The sequence below is a fragment of the Panthera pardus genome, unplaced genomic scaffold (genome assembly GCF_024362965.1).
Source record: "Panthera pardus isolate Hobbes unplaced genomic scaffold, ASM2436296v1 HiC_scaffold_3, whole genome shotgun sequence".
Taxonomy (NCBI): Eukaryota; Metazoa; Chordata; class Mammalia; order Carnivora; family Felidae; genus Panthera; species Panthera pardus.
Genome location: NW_026526876.1, coordinates 31323308 through 31340970, shown reverse-complemented (window position 1 = coordinate 31340970; position 17663 = coordinate 31323308). Strand labels below are relative to the sequence as shown.

At 48.9% G+C, this 17663-nt stretch overlaps 1 long non-coding RNA gene across 3 annotated transcripts in view; it reads right to left on the bottom strand.

Annotated features, from left to right (window-relative positions):
• The window catches only part of LOC109258241 (uncharacterized), a 90427-nt gene that overhangs the window by 47713 nt on the left and 25051 nt on the right, over window positions 1–17663 (bottom strand). Inside the window, exon 3 of one of the 3 annotated variants that reach the window (XR_002076256.2) lies at window positions 14453–14532. The exons of the other annotated variants lie outside the window; for them this stretch is intronic. This is a non-coding gene — a long non-coding RNA (uncharacterized LOC109258241). Of the gene's footprint in view, window positions 1–14452; window positions 14533–17663 lie in introns of those variants that run through there. 3 annotated transcript variants of the gene reach the window in all.

The window sequence follows — 17663 nt, the reverse complement described above, 5'->3', positions numbered from 1 at the left end:
ACCCAAAGCTTACCGCCCCCCCCCCGCCCCTGCCCCACATGGGTGTCTCGTACCTGTGCTCGGCACATAAGCTCACTCATTCACGTGTGAAACATTATTCCAAACCCCCACGTGTGCCCATTTCCACTCTTTGTTGTGACGCTGTGTGGGGAAGACGCGAGTGTTGGACACATGTGGTGTGACTGGGCCTTGTGAGTGGCTGGTGTGGCCCAGGGCCAGCGGCAGCTTCTCCGGGAGTCAGAGGAGGAGTGCCAGAGAGACCACCCACTGTGTTGGGGGGGTTCCCCCCCACACACTGCCTGGGGATGGGAGGTGGGACATCTGTGTCCTCAAGGTCCCTGACTTCAGGCTCTTTTTTTTTTTCTTTTTAATGTTTATTTATTTTTGACAGAAAGAGACAGAGCGTGAGCAGAGGAGGGGCAGAGAGTGAAGGAGACACAGAATCTGAAGCAGGCTCCAGGCTCCGAGCTGTCAGCACAGAGCCCGACGTGGGGCTTGAACTCACGGACCTAGAGATCGTGACCTGAGCCGAAGTCGGACGCTCAACCGACTGAGCCACCCAGGCGCCCCAACTTCAGGCTCTTTTGGAGTCAAGAGTGCCATCTGTACTTCCAAAGGGTGCTCCCAGGAACTGGAAGGGAGTTCTCTCCTGCACACCATATCCCCTGCCTGGCCTCGTTCTGCGGGGTCCAAGCCCACTCCATAGGGCCCAGGGCTCCTGCCCTCCAAGAGGAGACTTGCTGGGGAGTGGAAAGCTCAGGGGCTGCTCCGCCCCCTACCAGTCAGCATCTACTACATTCCACTGGCCAGGTACTTCATGCACAATATCTTAGTTAATATTTCTTTTTTTTTTTTTTTCCAAGTAAACTTCACCCCCAGTGTGGGGCTTGAACTCCCGACCCAAAGATCAAGAGTTGCATGCTCCACTGACCGAGCCAGCCAGGAGCCCCTGCTATTTAACGCTTGTAACTAGCTTGTGAAAGCCTTCTACTCTTCCTTTAGGGATCGGGAACTGAAACTTTGGGGGGTATAGAAACGTGCCCCACTCATGAGGCCAAGAGTTGGGATTTGGTCCCAGGTCTGCCTGCCGCCCAAGTCCATGGTCTTGAACACCGTGACTGATGTACTGCCTCCAACGTCACTTGTCTTACCTCAGAAGCTGCCCGGAAGGAACTGAGATGACTATGGTACAATGGCCTGGCACAATGCCTGGCACCTGGAGTGCATTTGAATGTGCCTTCTTTCTCCTTTGGGTTCCCGTGTGGAGGAGAGCGGGGTGTGCAACACTCCCCTGACCAGTGGGAGGGGGCTTCGGCAGCAAGTGAGTGAGGCGGGCAAGGTGGGCAAAGAGGCAAATGTAGAAGCCAAGCCCCCCACCCCTTACCACCCCCACCACTTTCACCTCTGGAGCCTGGCCCTGGTGAGAAGTCGAAGAAACCAGGGATCATCAGCGGGTACCCCCAACACTCACCCACGCCCGCCTGCTGTGGGGGGCATGGCTGGAGAGGACGAGAATCCTCCACACCCATTGCTTGTCCTCCTGCTCTCTGCCGCCTCCCCCCACCCCAAAAAGAGGCATTCCCAGACTCCCAGACAGAGGGAGGGGAGGGGCTGGGAGTGGAAAGGGAGGAGGGGCCGCCACACACTGAAGCCTTTGTGGGATTCCCAAGAGTCGAGGTGGAAACACTTCATATATCAAGTGTGTTTGTCCCTCCCTGGGGAATGGGAGGGGGGAGTGGCAAGGGGGAGGGAGGACGTGGTGGAGGGCTTAGGGCCTGAAATAGGAAACACCAGTGTGTAACCCGAGTCCGGGAAGGGAGGAGGGGGCTGCCCAGAACCTTTCTGGAGGAACTGACCTGTTCTTGGCTTCTGGGATCCCCACTCTGGGGCTTCTACTCCCCCCTTCTCAGGCCCCTATTCGCTGTGCAGAAACACACAACACCGGCCACTCCTTCCAGACCCTGTGTTCTTCCTGCCAGGCTCCATAGTTACCTTCCCTGCATCCCACTCCTGCTCACTCCCTGGCCTGCTCCTTGGTTCTCCCGGAGTCCACTCTTCCCTCACCCCACTTCCCCCACCGAAGTCTCTATTCCACCACCACCCCACCTCACCATCTTCAGAACTCTGCTCCGGCCGAGCCGCTGAGACTCCTGGCCACCGTCTCCCATGGATCTCCTCTTTTTGGAGCTCACTCTCTTCAACCACAGCCTTGCCTCCTGCTGCCCAAAACTGTTCTAGGATCCTAGGTCAGTCTTCTCTGAGTCTTGACAGGTTCCTTGCCTCTGTTCCCTCACTCATGTCCCTGACCCAGCCAACATGCCCGATAACAGGGATACTGTGTTGAGAGTGACTATAACCCAGCTCACTAAGTAACCTTGTAATGAATATAACTGTGACAATTCAGAAAAGTTATTTAAGAAGTTATTCAAGCTTATTCAAGAAGCATTTACTGAGGGCCTACTAAATGTCAGATCCTCTGCTAGCTGCTGGTCAGGAACTCACAGTACATATCACCCTTAGGCTCTAGGCAAGAGGGTACCCAGTGCTGAGCCTCCACGGCACAAAGTCCATGGGATGCGTCTCCCCTGAACCTGCATGGTCCCCTCCACACTGCTTCTAGACCATGCCCTGGGTTCCTGGCCCAGTGCTGTGTGAAACCATACAGATATCTGAGGCAGAAGAAAGAAAGAAAGAAAGAAAGAAAGAAAGAAAGAAAGAAAGAAAGAAAGAAAGAAAGAGAGGAAGGGAGGAATGGAGAGAAAGAAAAAGAAAGAAAGAAAGAAAGAAAGAAAGAAAGAAAGAAAGAGGGAGGGAAGGAGGGAAGGAAGGGAGGAAGGAGGCAAAGAAGGAGGAAAGGGAGAGAGAGAGAGAGAAAGAGAAAGAATGAAAGGAAGGAGGGAAGGGGGGAGGGGGAAGGAGGAGGGAAGGCAGGCAGGAAGGAAGGGAAAGACAAAAACCAAAAGCCCAAACAGTAGTAACAACAAAAACAGTAATACTGACCCTGTCTTTATTTAAAATTTTGATATTTTACTATGAATATTTTGCATTTAATTTGATTTTTAAAATATTGTGTTAAAATATTATTTATTACTGAATTTTTTGGTGTTCCTTAAATTTTGCCCCTGAACTGAGGGCTTCACTGATTTCCCAAATTCCCCATCTTTTTTAAAAAAATTTTTTTTAACGTTTATTTACTTTTTTTGAGACAGGGAGAGACAGAGCATGAACAGGGGAGGGTCAGAGAGAGGGAGACACAGAATCCGAAACAGGCTCCAGGCTCCGAGCTGTCAGCACAGAGCCCGACGCGGGGCTTGAACTCACGGACCGCAAGATCATGACCTGAGCCGAAGTCGGCCGCTCAACCGACTGAGCCACCCAGGCGCCCCCCAAATTCCCCATCTAAGTGACCCTAGACTTCCTGCCCCCTCAACCTTGGGCAGGCGGAGCTCAAGTGCGCGTACCCTCAGACCTGAGGGGTTGTCAAGGGTTGGCTGTTTGTGGGTGTGAGTAGGGCTTGCACACATGGGCCACGGAGGTGTCCCTGCCAGAGCAGAGCAGAAAGGAATTGCTGGTGGAAACAAGGTGGGTAGGTGAGAGGTGGGGCGGCCCCACCCTGTTCCAGTGCAAAACTCCAAAGTCATTCTGAAAGTGGATTTGTCAAGGTAAGAGGATAGGATCTATCTTATTTACATTTGTTCACTTGATTTGTACCTCTTAAATATTTAGAAATTTTGTTTGTGGGCTTTTATTTGTACTCTTGTCCCATGCCCCGCAAATGTTAGGGGCAGGCCTGCTTACAGGGATGGTGAATGGAAGGATAGAAGTTACCAGCACCGTGTAAACCAGTCTGATCTATTTGCTGCCATTGAATTTCCACCCTGTGTATCTTTCTCCTGCTCCTCCCACCACGGACACCTGCCCATCCATTAAATGCCTCTCCTCTCTCCATAGTCTTCAGTGATCCCTACTGCCCTTGGTGGCCTCTCCCTCCTCCAAACTGTGACTTTTACTGCCAGTACCAGTCTGTGGGCCCTCACCCACACTGCCTGCATCAGCCCTCCAAAAGCTATTTTGTGCCATCATCTAACTTTTAGTGTGTGTGCACACGCGCTCATGTACCATGTCCTGGGAGCTGTGTTATCAGTGTTTTTCTCTTCTTTTCTTTTTAAAAAATATTTATTTGTTTTTGAGACACACACACACACACACACACACACACACACACACACTCTCACACACACACAGAGTGTGAGCAGGGGAGGGGCAGAAAGAGAAGAAGACACAGAATCCGAAGCAGACTCCAGGCTCTGAGCTGTCAGCACAGAGCCCGACATGGGGCTCCAACTCACAGACTGTGAGATCATGACCTGAGCCTAAGTCAGACGCTTAACTGACTGAGCCACCCAGGTGTGCGCCATCAGTGTTTTCCTTTTTTGTTGTTTGTTTATTTATTTAATTTCACACGCGTGAGAGAGAGAGACCGTGCAGAGCAGGGGAGAGGGGTGGAGACAGAGGGAGAGAGAATCCCAGGCAGGCTCCATGCTTAGTGAAGAACCAGAAGCAGGGCTTGATCTCATGAACCGTGAGATCATGACCTGAGCCAAAATAAGGAGTCGGACACTTAACTGGCTGAGCCATCCAGGTTCCCCCTGTAAGTGTTTCAATAGCACTGTCAGTGTATTATTTTATTTTTCCAGTTCCTTATAGTGTTAGGCTTGGGAAAGAATGGGTGTGAAGTTAGCCAAAGACTTAGGGTTGATGCTGGCCCTGCCCCTTATTAGCTATATGACCTTGAGCAAGTTAACCACTCTGAGTCTCAGATTTCTCATATATAAAACAGGATAATAAGGCCTGCTTGGCAGGGTGTTATGAACATAAGAGGTAATATATATAAAGGGCCTGACAAAGTAGGCAGTCAATAAAATGTTAACCATAATAATTATATTCTTGCACATAATATATTAATAGTTTACATTTTTATGTGCCTATTATATTGTTAATATAACAATTATAATTATGTATTATTAAAGGCCTTACATAAATTAAACAATTGAATGGGATGATCAGGAGGCCTGAGAAGCCTAAGGCAATGGACATGGAATCCTGACTCAAGGCTTTTCTGACTGGGAGAGACCGAGGAAGCCTCCGCCTGAGCTGCTTTGGGGAGGTGATTCCTGGAACCCGTGGTTCCTCCCTGGGCATTTGGCATAGGAGTGAGCAGTACAGGGCTCAGATTTAATCCTTCCACGTGGCTAAAGCCTCTTGACCCTGGGCACTTCATTGAGCCATGCCAGCCACACCCTTGGCACAAGCCCATCTCTGCCCCGCTCACAGAGGCAGCTGCGCACCAGGCACCGCCTCCATCTGCTGCAGAGTTGGCCAGTCTTCCCAAGTGGCTCCCCTGCTAGGACACATCCCCGAGTGCCTGCCTGCGAGAAACCATGGGAACGGAGGGCTGGGGGAATAGGAGACACTGGATCCCAGCTCCCAGGACCACCCACCCTGACCTCCTCCCCTATGATTATTAAACACATATTTCCGAGGGATTAGCAACTATGCCAGGGATGTTGATCGCTAAGTCTCAGTCAAACCAATGGTTTTAATCACTAGCTGCAGCCACATTAACATTATTAACTAATGAACAGCCTGCTAAGTTGGGGGTGGGTACAGAGTGAGGGGTTGGGGTGAAAAGGGAGGCACCTGCTGTATGACTGAGCCAAGGGGCCACCCTGGGAGAGTGGTTCAAAACTGCACCCTCCCCCCCCCCCCCCCATAATTAGGAGACAAGCTCCTCAGGGGACTGAAGACATTGGTTTGAGGATAGGAAGCCTGTGTCCAGGCATTCTGGATTACCCTCAATTAGGCTCCTGTGGGAATGTCACGGAGCAGGGAGCTCACCTATCTATGCTTGGCCAAGTTTCTAGAAGGGGGTTCCCTGTAAAGACCTTGCTCTTGGCTCACCAGTGTGTGCAAAAGTGCAGGAGATTCAGACTCAGCCCTTCCCATCATCCCACAGCAGAGGTGATTGCTAAGTCCACTCCTAGTCTTACCTCCCTCTCTCCCAGCCAGGCTACTGTTCTGTTTTTTAGCAAGCAACTGTAAATTATTAGCCAATGGGAGAAAACTGGCCACTGGCGCACTCAGGTTCCCTTTGTCTGGGAGCATTGAGAGAGCAGATGGGAAGTTAAGAAAGCAGGAAGGGCACAGCCCAAGAAAATGATAGGAGGAGAAAATAGAGGCAGCTGAGGTGGTGGAGGGAGAACAGAAACTGGGGAGAGTCTAGAGACCCCTCTGACCCCTAGGAACCCCCTAGGAAAGAAGGTAGTCGACTCAGAGTAGACTTGTCCTTATAGATCATGCTTGGAAACTTTTGTGTTTAACAGCTGGTTACTGAAGACTTGGGCCTGTTACCTGTTCTCTCGCCTCTCTCCCCAGCTCTCTCTCTCCCCTTCCCTGTGTTTCTTTGCTTCCTTTGTTCCTGCCCTAGCGAATGGCTAAGCCCTGGAGTTGGTTTCCACTTCACCCGGTGCAGATTTTTTTTTTCCTTGGGAGACTCCTGGGAGCTCTGCCCCCACCCAGGCCATGGGCTCTGCACGCTTGCTAAGAGCCCCTATGGAGCAAGCTCGCCTGGATAGAGAGTATCTCCTCTTCTCTGGGTGCACACCTGTGCTAGGCACTGAGGAACAAGTCACAGAAAAAGGGGACCAACTAGAACCTGCAGGAATTCAGAAGTAAGAAAGGTGCAGATTCCAGAGCCAAATGGAGCCCAGTATAAGTTCAAATAGCTGGGTGCACATTCAGCCAATCAGATTAAAAGAAAAGGGGGTGAGGTGCCTGGGTGGCTCAGTTGGTTGAGTGACTCTTGATTTTGGCTCAGGGCATGATCTCTTGGTTTGTGAGATCGAGTCCTGTGTCGGCCTCTAGGCTCTGTGTGCTGACAGACCAAACCTGCTTGGAATTTTCTTTCTCCCTCTCTCTCTCTCTGCCTCTCCCCTGCTCATGCTGCTCCCCTCCCAAAACAAAACAAAACAAAACAAAACAAAACAAAAACAAAAAAAACCTTAAAAAAGAAAAGCAGGGGCACCTGGGTGGCTCAGTTGGTTAAACATCCAACTCTTAGTTTCGGCTCAGGTCATGATCTCATGGTTTTGTGGGTTCGAGCCCCACGTTGGGCTCTGTGCTGACAGTGCAAAGCCTGCTTGGGATTGTCCCTCTGTCTCTCTCTCTGCCCCTCCCCCGCTCATGCTGTCTTTGTCTCTAAATAAATAAATAAATAAATAAACTTAAAAAAGAAAGAAAGAAAAGCAAGGCGGGGAAGGCTCTTCTGAGGAGAGGATGGTGAGGTGGACAGTGGAGAGTTGTGTGCTTGGAGTGAGCCCATGGGTTCTAAGATGAGGGCTGGTATGGGCGGAGGGGGGATGTGGCCTAGACTTGACCCCTGGAAGCCCAGACTAAAATGTCTGGCACAAATTTGACGGGAATGGAGGCTCCTCTGTGGGGCCCTGGGCAGGGAAGAAGCAGCCTCTCTTTCTGCACCAGGTAGAGGCAGGCATAGGAGAGATAGTGTCCTGGGGGCAACTGCTATGGAAACTGTCCTGTCACTCTCCCCCAGGCAACCTGATGTCTCTGAGACCCAAAGGCCCTAGCAGCCCCTCCCGTCCCCGCCCCCCCCCCCCCCCCCCCAAGGCACAGTCGGTGACAGAGAACCATCTCCGAAATAAACACCCTCTAAGAACAACAACCCCCAGAAACTCCAAATGACTTTGATGTCGGGGCCAAGGGTTTTGACTAAACAAACTGGAAGCGATTTAGGCCGGGACTGGCGGCCTGCTGAGGCGGCTGCACTAGGGAATTGATCAGGCCACCAGGAGCTAGTAGGGGACTCTACCCTCCCTGTGTGTTCCCTCCCCGCCCCCAACCAGCCACCTGGGAACCTCAGAAACCAGTCCAGAGAGGCATAGCTGTGTGCATCTTCCCCAGTTCCCTCCTTCCTCCCGCCAGAGGGGCTGGACCATCTAAGGACACAAAGTCCACCCAGCGAATGCGGGGCTATGAAGAGCACAGTCAGGCCTTGTCCTCCTCATCTCTTCCCACACAAGCCCCCAGAGCACACATCCACGGCCCTTCATTTCCAGCATGTCTTCTCCCCAGCTAGTCCTTATTTCCAATGTCTCTATAAGGAACAGCTCATTCTGGGAATGAATCCTGCCCCCGTCTGAAAAGTCCTCAGCCCTGCAACAGCCACCTTGCTCTGGCACTGACATTGGCACTGCTCAGAGCATCATTGATTTCCTCCTTAGAGGGTGGCCTCTGTAAGGGCAGGAACTATGACTTGTCCATCTCTGCGTCCCCTCTGATATCTGGCATAGTGTCTAATGAAGGTAGCTAGGAAGTACGTTTGGTGAGTGAGCAAATAAATTACCACTTGGGGGACTCATGGCGGGGGTTAAAGTCCTTGCTCTATCATAAGGTCATTTCCTCTGCAAAAAGCAATTCTCAGCTCATAAGTGGTGTTATATACATACATACATACATACATTAAACTGTTGATACCAAATGTGTGTGAAGTGCCCAGCCCAGGGGTGAAGCCTGCAGCAGGTATATCATGACCGGCCATAACTGCTGTTATGATTTAGGCTGCGTCCCAACTGGTCTGTATCTCATTTGTAGCAAAAAGAACCTACATTTGTGAATGTGCATAGAGAGGCTTAGACGAAAGGGGCTTGATTCAGGCAGGAAGGCAATAGCAGCTCCCTCCCTTGCCCAACCTTGCAAGTGCAGAGAAAGCAGAGCTGTTCTGGTATGTGATGCCTTTCTCCATTAGACAGATGGGGGGAACTGGGGCTTATCTGTACCCCTGAAAAGAGACCCTCTGCCCTGTAAGAAGATTCCCCTTTGCTCTTTCCTCTGACTGTCCTCCGGCTGTTTCTATCCCTCACAGCCTCTTGCTGAAGGCCATCTGCCTTCCTGCCTTTTTTTTTTTTTTAATCTTAATTACTGTTTTACATTTAATCGCTAAGTCTTGAGTAATAAGATCCAAAAAGAACTACTGAGGTCTCCCCAGGCTAGGCTGACTCTCACAAAGGAAAATAAAACAAGGCAGCCACTCACAGAGACCCAGACACACACTTACACACTTTCTTACACAGATACACACATGCAAGTTCCAGTACACTAACAAAGAAGTACAAGGGAAACAGGCAGATCACACAAACACATATGTACACATTTAGATATACACACACTGTCTCAAACACAAGCGTATACACACACACACACACACACACACACAGTACCAACAAAGAAACCCCAACAAAGTAGCTCGCGCACATGGACTCACAGGAGGCCCGATGACTATACTTTAAGCTTCACCTCCCAACCCAAGCCCAAAAATCTGTCTCCAATTATCTGGCCCGTGTTGGGAGCAACAGGAAATCCAGAGCTGCCTCTGTCTTCTGGGGGAGATGCCGGGATTTCAGCCATTTCTCCATCATTGGATAACAAAAGACTTCTGGCCTTGTGTCTTTCTCCCTGCTTCCAAGTCAGCTGGGGCTAGAAGGGTGTGGGTGGGGGCTGGAGGGGGTGCAAAACTAAGCCTAAGAACATCTTGACTAAGAACAGCTTGGCGAGCCTGGGAAAGGGGCCAGGGGTTTATACGCCCTGAGTATGAGCCTTTCCAACTTTGCCCAAAATAATGAATAGGGCACTGGCTTGGGTCAAGAATAGGGGCCTACAGTGGCGACCTTGGAATCAATAATGACCCTAGACACCAGCCTCATAAGGTGGACAACGCAGCATAGTGGAACAACCACCAGACTTGTGATCAGACCTGGGCTCCAGTCCCAAATCTGCAGTGAGCCGGCTGCCAGTGATCTCACTTCTCAGAGCCTCACTTAGAAAATGGACGTAGTACCAGTGACCACCTTATAGAATGTGAGTGGGGCCAAGAACTTGTGTAGCTGGGGAAAGTGACCACGCAGGTGTTCTTACTGGCTATGGGATGGTCTCCCAACCATCCGACCTCCCCCTAAAATAGGAAGCTCTCCTTGTCTTCTCCAGATGCACTGGCTATTCCCATAGAAGAGAAAATACTGTTTTGAGAAACCTGGTTCTACTCCTTCATCCCCATTCCCTGATTAGATGGAGCGGCTCTCACCATCTTGTAGCTGTCCCACTTGACTGCATAGCCCACTCTCCAACACGTCCAGTCCCTGTGCTCCTCATGTCAAAGACAGTGGCTTGGAGCGGTGGAAAGGCTACTGAATTGGGGGTCTTTCCTGTTTCCTAACCCAAAGACAGTTTACCCTAATTCAGCCCAGCCTTAACTTCCTTGGGCAATGGACACTATCTCCACATAGCTTTGTATGGAGGAGTGTTAGAAATTGTGACCACAGGGGCATCTGGCTGGCTCAGTGGGAAGAGCCTGAGACTCTTGATCTTGGGGTGGTGGGTTCGGGCCCCATGTTGGGTGTAGAGATTACTTAAAAATAAAACCTTAAAAAAAAAAAACAAAGAAAGAAATCATGCCCACATATATGTGATGGTTCCCACAAGGGCTTTAAGGAAGGAGCTTCAGAAAGACACTTGACACGACCCAGTCCCCTCTCTGTGGCTTCAGCACTCTGTAGGATGTAGGATTTGCAGCTGGGAACACACTCTCTATGAAATAATGCTTAACTGTTTTAGTCAAAAGTTCCTCTACGGGACGTGGGTTCCTAGAGACCAAACTCTGTCTCCCGCATCAGACAGGGAGTTCCGGGTCATGCTCTCAACATTCCAGTCAGGTCCTAGCCCTGGCATGTGAGGAGAGCAGGACTGTGTGCTGTGCTAGAAGGGCAGAGGGTCTTCATTGGGTACCCCCTCCTCAGCCTGTGGAAAGGAACAAGTTTACTCTTTTTCTTTTTAAGTTCTTATTTCTTTATTTTGAGAGAGAGAGAGACCACACACACACACACACACACACACACACACACACATGAGAGGGGGTGAGGGGTGGAGAGAGAATCCCAAGCAGGCTCAGCGCTGTCAGAACAGAGCCCAACGTGGGGCTCAAACTCAGGAACGGTGAGATCATGAACTGAGCCGAAATCAAGAGTTGGATGCTTAACTGACTGAGCCACCCAGGCGCCCCTCAACATTTGATTTTTTAACATAGGATTTTTAACATGGTATTCCCAATGTGGGGGCAAGGAGTGTGGAATAGTCCAGTTCTGGAATTAACAGGTCCCAACTCTGCTTGTCCAACCTGGCCCTCAGAGGACTGCTCAGAGCGGCCCTCAGTCCGAGCGGCCCTCCTTTGAAGGCCAGGCTGAGAGGTTCAGTTTTCCAGACTGCGGCGGGAGTGAGTCACGGTCTAACAATGTGATCTGTCAAGTGCTGCAGCTCCCTGGGCTGGTCTTGCCCACAACCTCTTGCCGCCTGGATTCTTCCTGGGCGTTCCTCAATCTTGCAAAACGTGGAGATCATGCTGGCGGCTTTTCTGTGTACTCCCCACCATCCCCAGAGCCAGTTTACTTTTGGTACAGCAGACCTAATAAGGGCACCCAGCCAAAGAGATGGGCCCGAGGTGGGAAATGCTGGAATTATGGGGCACCTTTTCCAGAATTTGAGTCCTGACTCAGAGAGTTAAGAATTAGGGCAGAGGGAGAGCAGGAAAAGAAACTGAGGTCTAGTGTGGCAAAGTAGACCAGACGGGCATGGCATTTACTACAAGAGATTAAGAGTGTCTGTATAGTAAAAACCATTGAACAGTATACTTTTTTTTTTTAATGTTTATTTCCTTATTATGAGAGGGAGAGATAGAGAGCGAGCAGAGGAGGGGCAGAGAGAGGGGGAGACGAACCCCAAGCAGATTGCACACCATCAGCCTGGGAGCCCAACGCAGGGCTTGAACTCATGAACCGTGAGATCATGACCTGAGCTAAAATCAAGAGTCAAACAACCAACCAACTGAGCTACCCAGGTGCCCTAAACTGTACACTTTAAAAGTGTGAACTCTGTGATATGTACATTATATATATCAATAAAACTGGTTTGTGGGTTTTTTTTAAATGAGTGTCTGAGTCGGCAGTAGGTAACTCTGTCCCCACAGGGAGGTAATGCTGGCCGTGTGGGGTGAATGGGGATTAGGATAAGATGTTTAGAAGGACCTGGCTGCCTCCAGGTTTGAGTGGATCTGGCACTAAAGCGGTGGAACCTATGCAGAGGGTGAGGTTGGGACAAGTCCCCACTCATGGAGATCCAAGGCCCGTCCAGAATTTGTCAGCCCTACTACGAGCCTTCAACCTCCATATTGGACACCCTGGAACACCACCATCCAAGTGACCCCTTCCACTGATTCAGAGAACACCGTACAGTTTCCCAACAACGTTGAGACCCACCCAGAGCAAACTAGGTATGCATTTAACCTCATTTAGGGCTTATTATTACATCTTCACTCTTTTTTTCTTCTGCTTTTAACTCTCATCTTTAATTTATGCTACTTTGCATCTTCTGTATCTTGTAAGCCTCTGTAAACCCATTGCACAGCAAGGCAGGATATAAATAACATTTTGAAAATAAAATTTACAGGAGCGCCTGGGTGACTCAGTTGGTTAAGCGTCCAACTTTGGCTCAGGTCATGCTCTCGCAGTTCGTGAGTTTGCGCCCCGCATCGGGCTCTCTGCTATCAGCCTGCTTTGGATCCTCTGTCCCCTTCCCTCTCTGCCCCTCCCCCACTTGTGCACGTGCATGCTCTCTCTCAAAAATAAATAAACTTAAAAATATGTATAATTTGCAAAACGCTCTCATGTACATTTTTTCTTTTGGTGCTCAGAACAGTCCATGTGGAAGGTAAAGGTAAAGCTATTGCTATTTTTAGGCCAAGAGAGACTGAGGGACCTGGTCAAGCCATTGAATGGTGGAGTACAAACCAAAACTCGTGTTCAAACTTTGAGGTACCACTCTGTCCTCTGAAGAAGGCACCATGAGAAAGCCCTGGAGAAGGACCAGGTTGACTTCTTGTGGCCTTGCCAGTGCACACATCACCACCCAACATTGCTGACAGGCCTTTTAACAGAGAAGCATCTGTGCCTGTCTGCCTCAGGGGAAGGAGAGAGATGGCTTTCCATTTCTCCTTCCAAGAACTCAAAGTGAACAAATGCTCCTCCTTCCATCAGACATATTCACCACGCTCCCTTCACTCCGAAAAAGGGCGAACAGGACACTATTCTCCCAAGCCCTAGGCACAGGGTCCTGCTGTTCTCTGTAGGGCTGATAGGATTTCCTCACTTTACTGGGGTGGCTCTGCTTTAAGATCCCTTTCAGAAGAGGGTCTACAGGGATGGCTGCAGCGGTTGTGGAAATGGGTCCCAAACTCTTCTCATTTCTCAAACTCAAAGTAGGAAAGAAAACAGGCCACACGTCAAGGAAAGCCTGCTCTCTAACAAACATTGACCAACTGTAGGTGACCCAAAGATGGGTCACACAGTCTCTGCTTTCCAGTCTTCAGTTTGAGGTGCGGCAGGAATGAGGATGTCAGCAGACATGAGTTATGAGAGAAATATAAACAACAAAGCCCGACGGAGGAGCTGAGCTGGAAATCTGGGGGATCTGAACAGGAGTCTTTGGGGCCAATTATATTTGGAAAGGACCCAGAAGGATATGTAAATTTATCTTCTTTCTAGAAACTTATTACCCTTACTTTTTAAACAAAGGGTGGGGTGGGGGGAGAGAGAGAGAGAGATTGAAGCAGGCATAAGTGATGGAAGGGGAGCAAGAGGAACGTGTTCTAGGTACAGGAGGCCCTGCAGGGGCAGAAGCACAGGGATGGAAAGTAGGCGCACTTGAGAAGCATTGAGTAATTCAGTTTGATTGGAGCATGAGGTAGTGGAAAGGACTGGAAAGGTAGACCAGAGCCATATCACCACGGGGGCCCCTAAATTCCAAGCTAAGGAATTTGCACTTCATTTAGTAGGCCACAGGGAACCTCCACAAGTGACTGGATTACCAGTGTGCTTTAGGAGAGAAACTCCAGCAGTCGTGCGTGGGATGAACTAGAGGTAGAGGTCCTGTTAGCTCAGCTACTAGAGAATGATGCGGGCCTTCATACAGACGCCATGCTTGGGTATTGGAGGGCAGGAAGATATTCATTCAAAAGTCCCATGTCTTGATTCCATCTTTATTCAGAGGACAGATACAAAGATGAACAAAGACGCCAGCCCTAAGCTGATTCATATATAGCCTTATGGAGAAAGCAAGTAAAGGAGCAGCTAAACTGTAACAGGGTTAAGTGCATCACAGGGTCAAGTGCTCTGGGACTGCAAAAAAAGGGGGAGTTGAGAAACGGTTCAGAGGTTTCCCATGTAGAAAAGAACATCGATCCTAACATCTTTTTCTTCCCCACTTTCATCTAAATAGTACTGCTCATAGATGCATTTATGTTTAGCTGACATCTAATCTGAGGAAGTTTCAACCGGCCACTCGTTGAGCAAATAACACCCCTGAACTCAGACAAGTGTCCAGGTACCTGCTCTTTGTTCATCTTCCTCACACCTAGAGGGGGACGGATGGGAAAACTGAAGCAGTGACTGACCCATTGGACTGGATGGTTTGTGTAGCCCCAGGTCTCAGGGCTAATTCTGACCTTAAGACACGTCCCCACCTCTCAGCTTTGCTTAATTGGGTTACAGGAATTAGTCTTGAGAACAGAGAAAAGGCAAGAAACCACATTCTCCTCACTCTTAAGCCTCTAAAGAAGAGGTCAAGTGAGGTCGCCCCTGCTTGACCTGGTGAGGATGGCCAAGCAAGGAAAATGGCTGCTTGGGAGACATGATAAGGCAGGCCAGCATGGGACAGGCAGAAAAGACTGTGAAAGTCAGACCAGGGACAGCGGGAGGAGAAGATGCCCCAACATGGTGCCTGGCACATGGGAGACACCTGCTAATTAACTACAGATTGCATGAATGAATCCCAGAGGTCAGGGGATCCTCATTTCAAGAGAAATGTAATTATAACCGTGGTGAGAAACCATCTTTCACCTATGGGGAAGGCAAAGATCAGAAGTCTTGATAAGATTCTGTGTTAGTGAGGGTGTAGGAAACATACCCTCCAATGCCCTGCTGATGCAGCCATAAACAGGCAGCTTCTGTGCAAGGCAATTGAGCAGTATTGATCAGCATTACAAATGTGTGTAATTTGTATTGAGGCAAGCAATCTCATTTCTGCGAACTTATCCTGCAGATACACACATGTGCAAAGTGACCTACGTACAGTGTATTTATCTGCAGCTTTGCTTGTAATGGTACAAGATAGAAAATAATAGGGATCTGGTTAAATTGATTATGGTTTATCCATTCAATTCAATACAGGTATTATGAATTATGACGAGGACTGATCTGCTACATAAATTACCCCCAGAAGCTACAGGAAAAATAGTGTGCATAGTATGGTACCATTTGCATGAACAGTAAAAAACAACGCGTGCGTGTTTGTATGCTATCATTTGTGTGGGAAGAAGAATACATATTTGCTTACATAAGCACAGAATATCTCTAGAAAGAAACACTAGAAAACTTCTTGGGTTTGCCCCCCAGGATGATGAGCTGGGTAACTGGGGAGCAGGTACCTTGTATACTCATTTTTACCTTTAAAATTTTGTACTATGTACAAGTAGTACTTACGAAAAAGTTTGTTTTTTTTTTTTTTTTTTTTTTTAAATATAAACAAATTAAAAGGAAAAGAACAGTCAGGGAAGCTTCTGGTTGTTTCCTCCAGCAGGGGCTCCCAGGGCAGCACACGTCCCTGTGTGCTAGTCTATAGCACCCCCTGGTGCTGTCTGTGAGCACGCACTGCGCAGAGAAGGTGTGGGGGTGACAGGGCAGGGGATTCTTTGAGGAACACTGGGGTTTCTTTTTAAAAAAAAGAGAGAGGAAAGGATAGCGTACAATATTGGAGCCGGAGGAGACTCAGAAAGGACAGTGGCATCAGAGATGTAGCAGGAGAGGCGCTGGGAATGAGCGGTCCTGGGTTCGAGTCCTGACTCTGCCCTCACCCCCTGTGTGCCCTTGGACACATGACCCTCTTAGTAAGTCTCAGTTCTTACCCCATAAACTGCTCTGATAATATCTACCTCTAGGGTTGTTTTGAAGATTAAATAGGGTATGGAGTATGAACAGTGCTTTAGGATTGGAAAAGAGCTATAAAAATCTAGGGGATTATTTTTTAACTAGCCCCTCTTGTTTTATGAGGAAATAAGACGTAGTATAGGGCAGTGGTTAGGACAAGGACTCCGCAGCCAGAACTGCTGCACTTGGAAGCCCCGTTCTACCACCCCCTGGCTTGGGTGATCTAGGGAAAATTACTTAAATTGGAGACCTCCATTTTTCGTCTGTCAAATAGTATTAATAATAACATTCTCAGGGTGCCTGGGTGGCTCAGCCGGTTAAGCATCTAACTCGGACTCAGGCAGTGATCTCACAGTGAGTTCGATCCCTGCTTTGGGCTCTCTGCTGTCAACATGGCACCCACTTCGGATCTTCTGTTTCCTTCTCTCTGTGTTCCTCCCCCGCTCTCTCTCTCAAAAATAAATAAACATTAAAAAAAATAACATTCTTGTAGGGTTGTTGTGAGGATTAAGTGAGTAAATACATGTGAAGCATTTGCACACAAAAAGTGCTGAGTAAGCATCTGCTATTATTGACTTCTAATATATCCAATGCTTATGTCCCTTTTGTAGGTGCTTGATAAATGTGAGCGATTCTTACCATTTTATATGTGAAGAAATTGAGGCTATGAGAGGAGATATGCCTCGTTCAAGCTATCCAACTAATGAGTAGTAATAATTCTCCCTCTAAAGAACCTTAGACATCTTCTGGACATAAGCGCTTTAGTTCAGAGGGCATTTCCAGGTGGGGGTGTGTTTCTTAATCCCTGCAACCGGAAGTAAAATTGGACTGGAAGGGGGATGGGAGAAGGGAGGGCCATGAGGAAGAAAAGCTTTCTTGGGGGAAAGATATCGAGAACAGGGCTTGTGGGGAGACAAGAGGCGGGCCGGGTCAGGGTCTATGAGAATTTAGCAACGAGATGTAGCACAAATAGGAAACTGAGTGTGAACCTGGGGTACAGGACACTGGGAGGGCTTTAGTGGAGAGGCTCAAGGACAGGGGATTTTCAGCCAAGTTCTTGGTAGGGAGGAAGTGAGAACATGATAATGACCATCCTCAGCGTGAATAAATACTTCCCGAGACAGGCAATATGGTGTGGTGGGAAGTGTACTAACAACTATTTATCGATCGTCTGTGATGTGCCAGGCTATCAAGCAAACACACAGAGTTAACAGACTGCTCTCTGCTCACTGGGTGCCCTAAGTTAGATTACTATACTTTGAGCCTCTGTTTTCCCAACAGACATAGTAATACTTACCTGGTGGGTTCTCATGAAGATGAAGTTAGGCGACAATGAATGTGAAAACTACCACAGTGCCTGATACCCTGAGGGCACTCACAAACATGGAGTTGAGCATCTCTTTGTAAGGCACTGAGTCAGGTACTGTGAGGGAGACAAGAAGCCTGAGATGGGAATCCTGTGGCCAAAGGGCTTGGAGTCTAGTTGGAGAAACAGGACACATGGAAGATTTAAAAACAAAACCAATAAAGGTCACCATTATACGTTCCAAGGACTGGAAA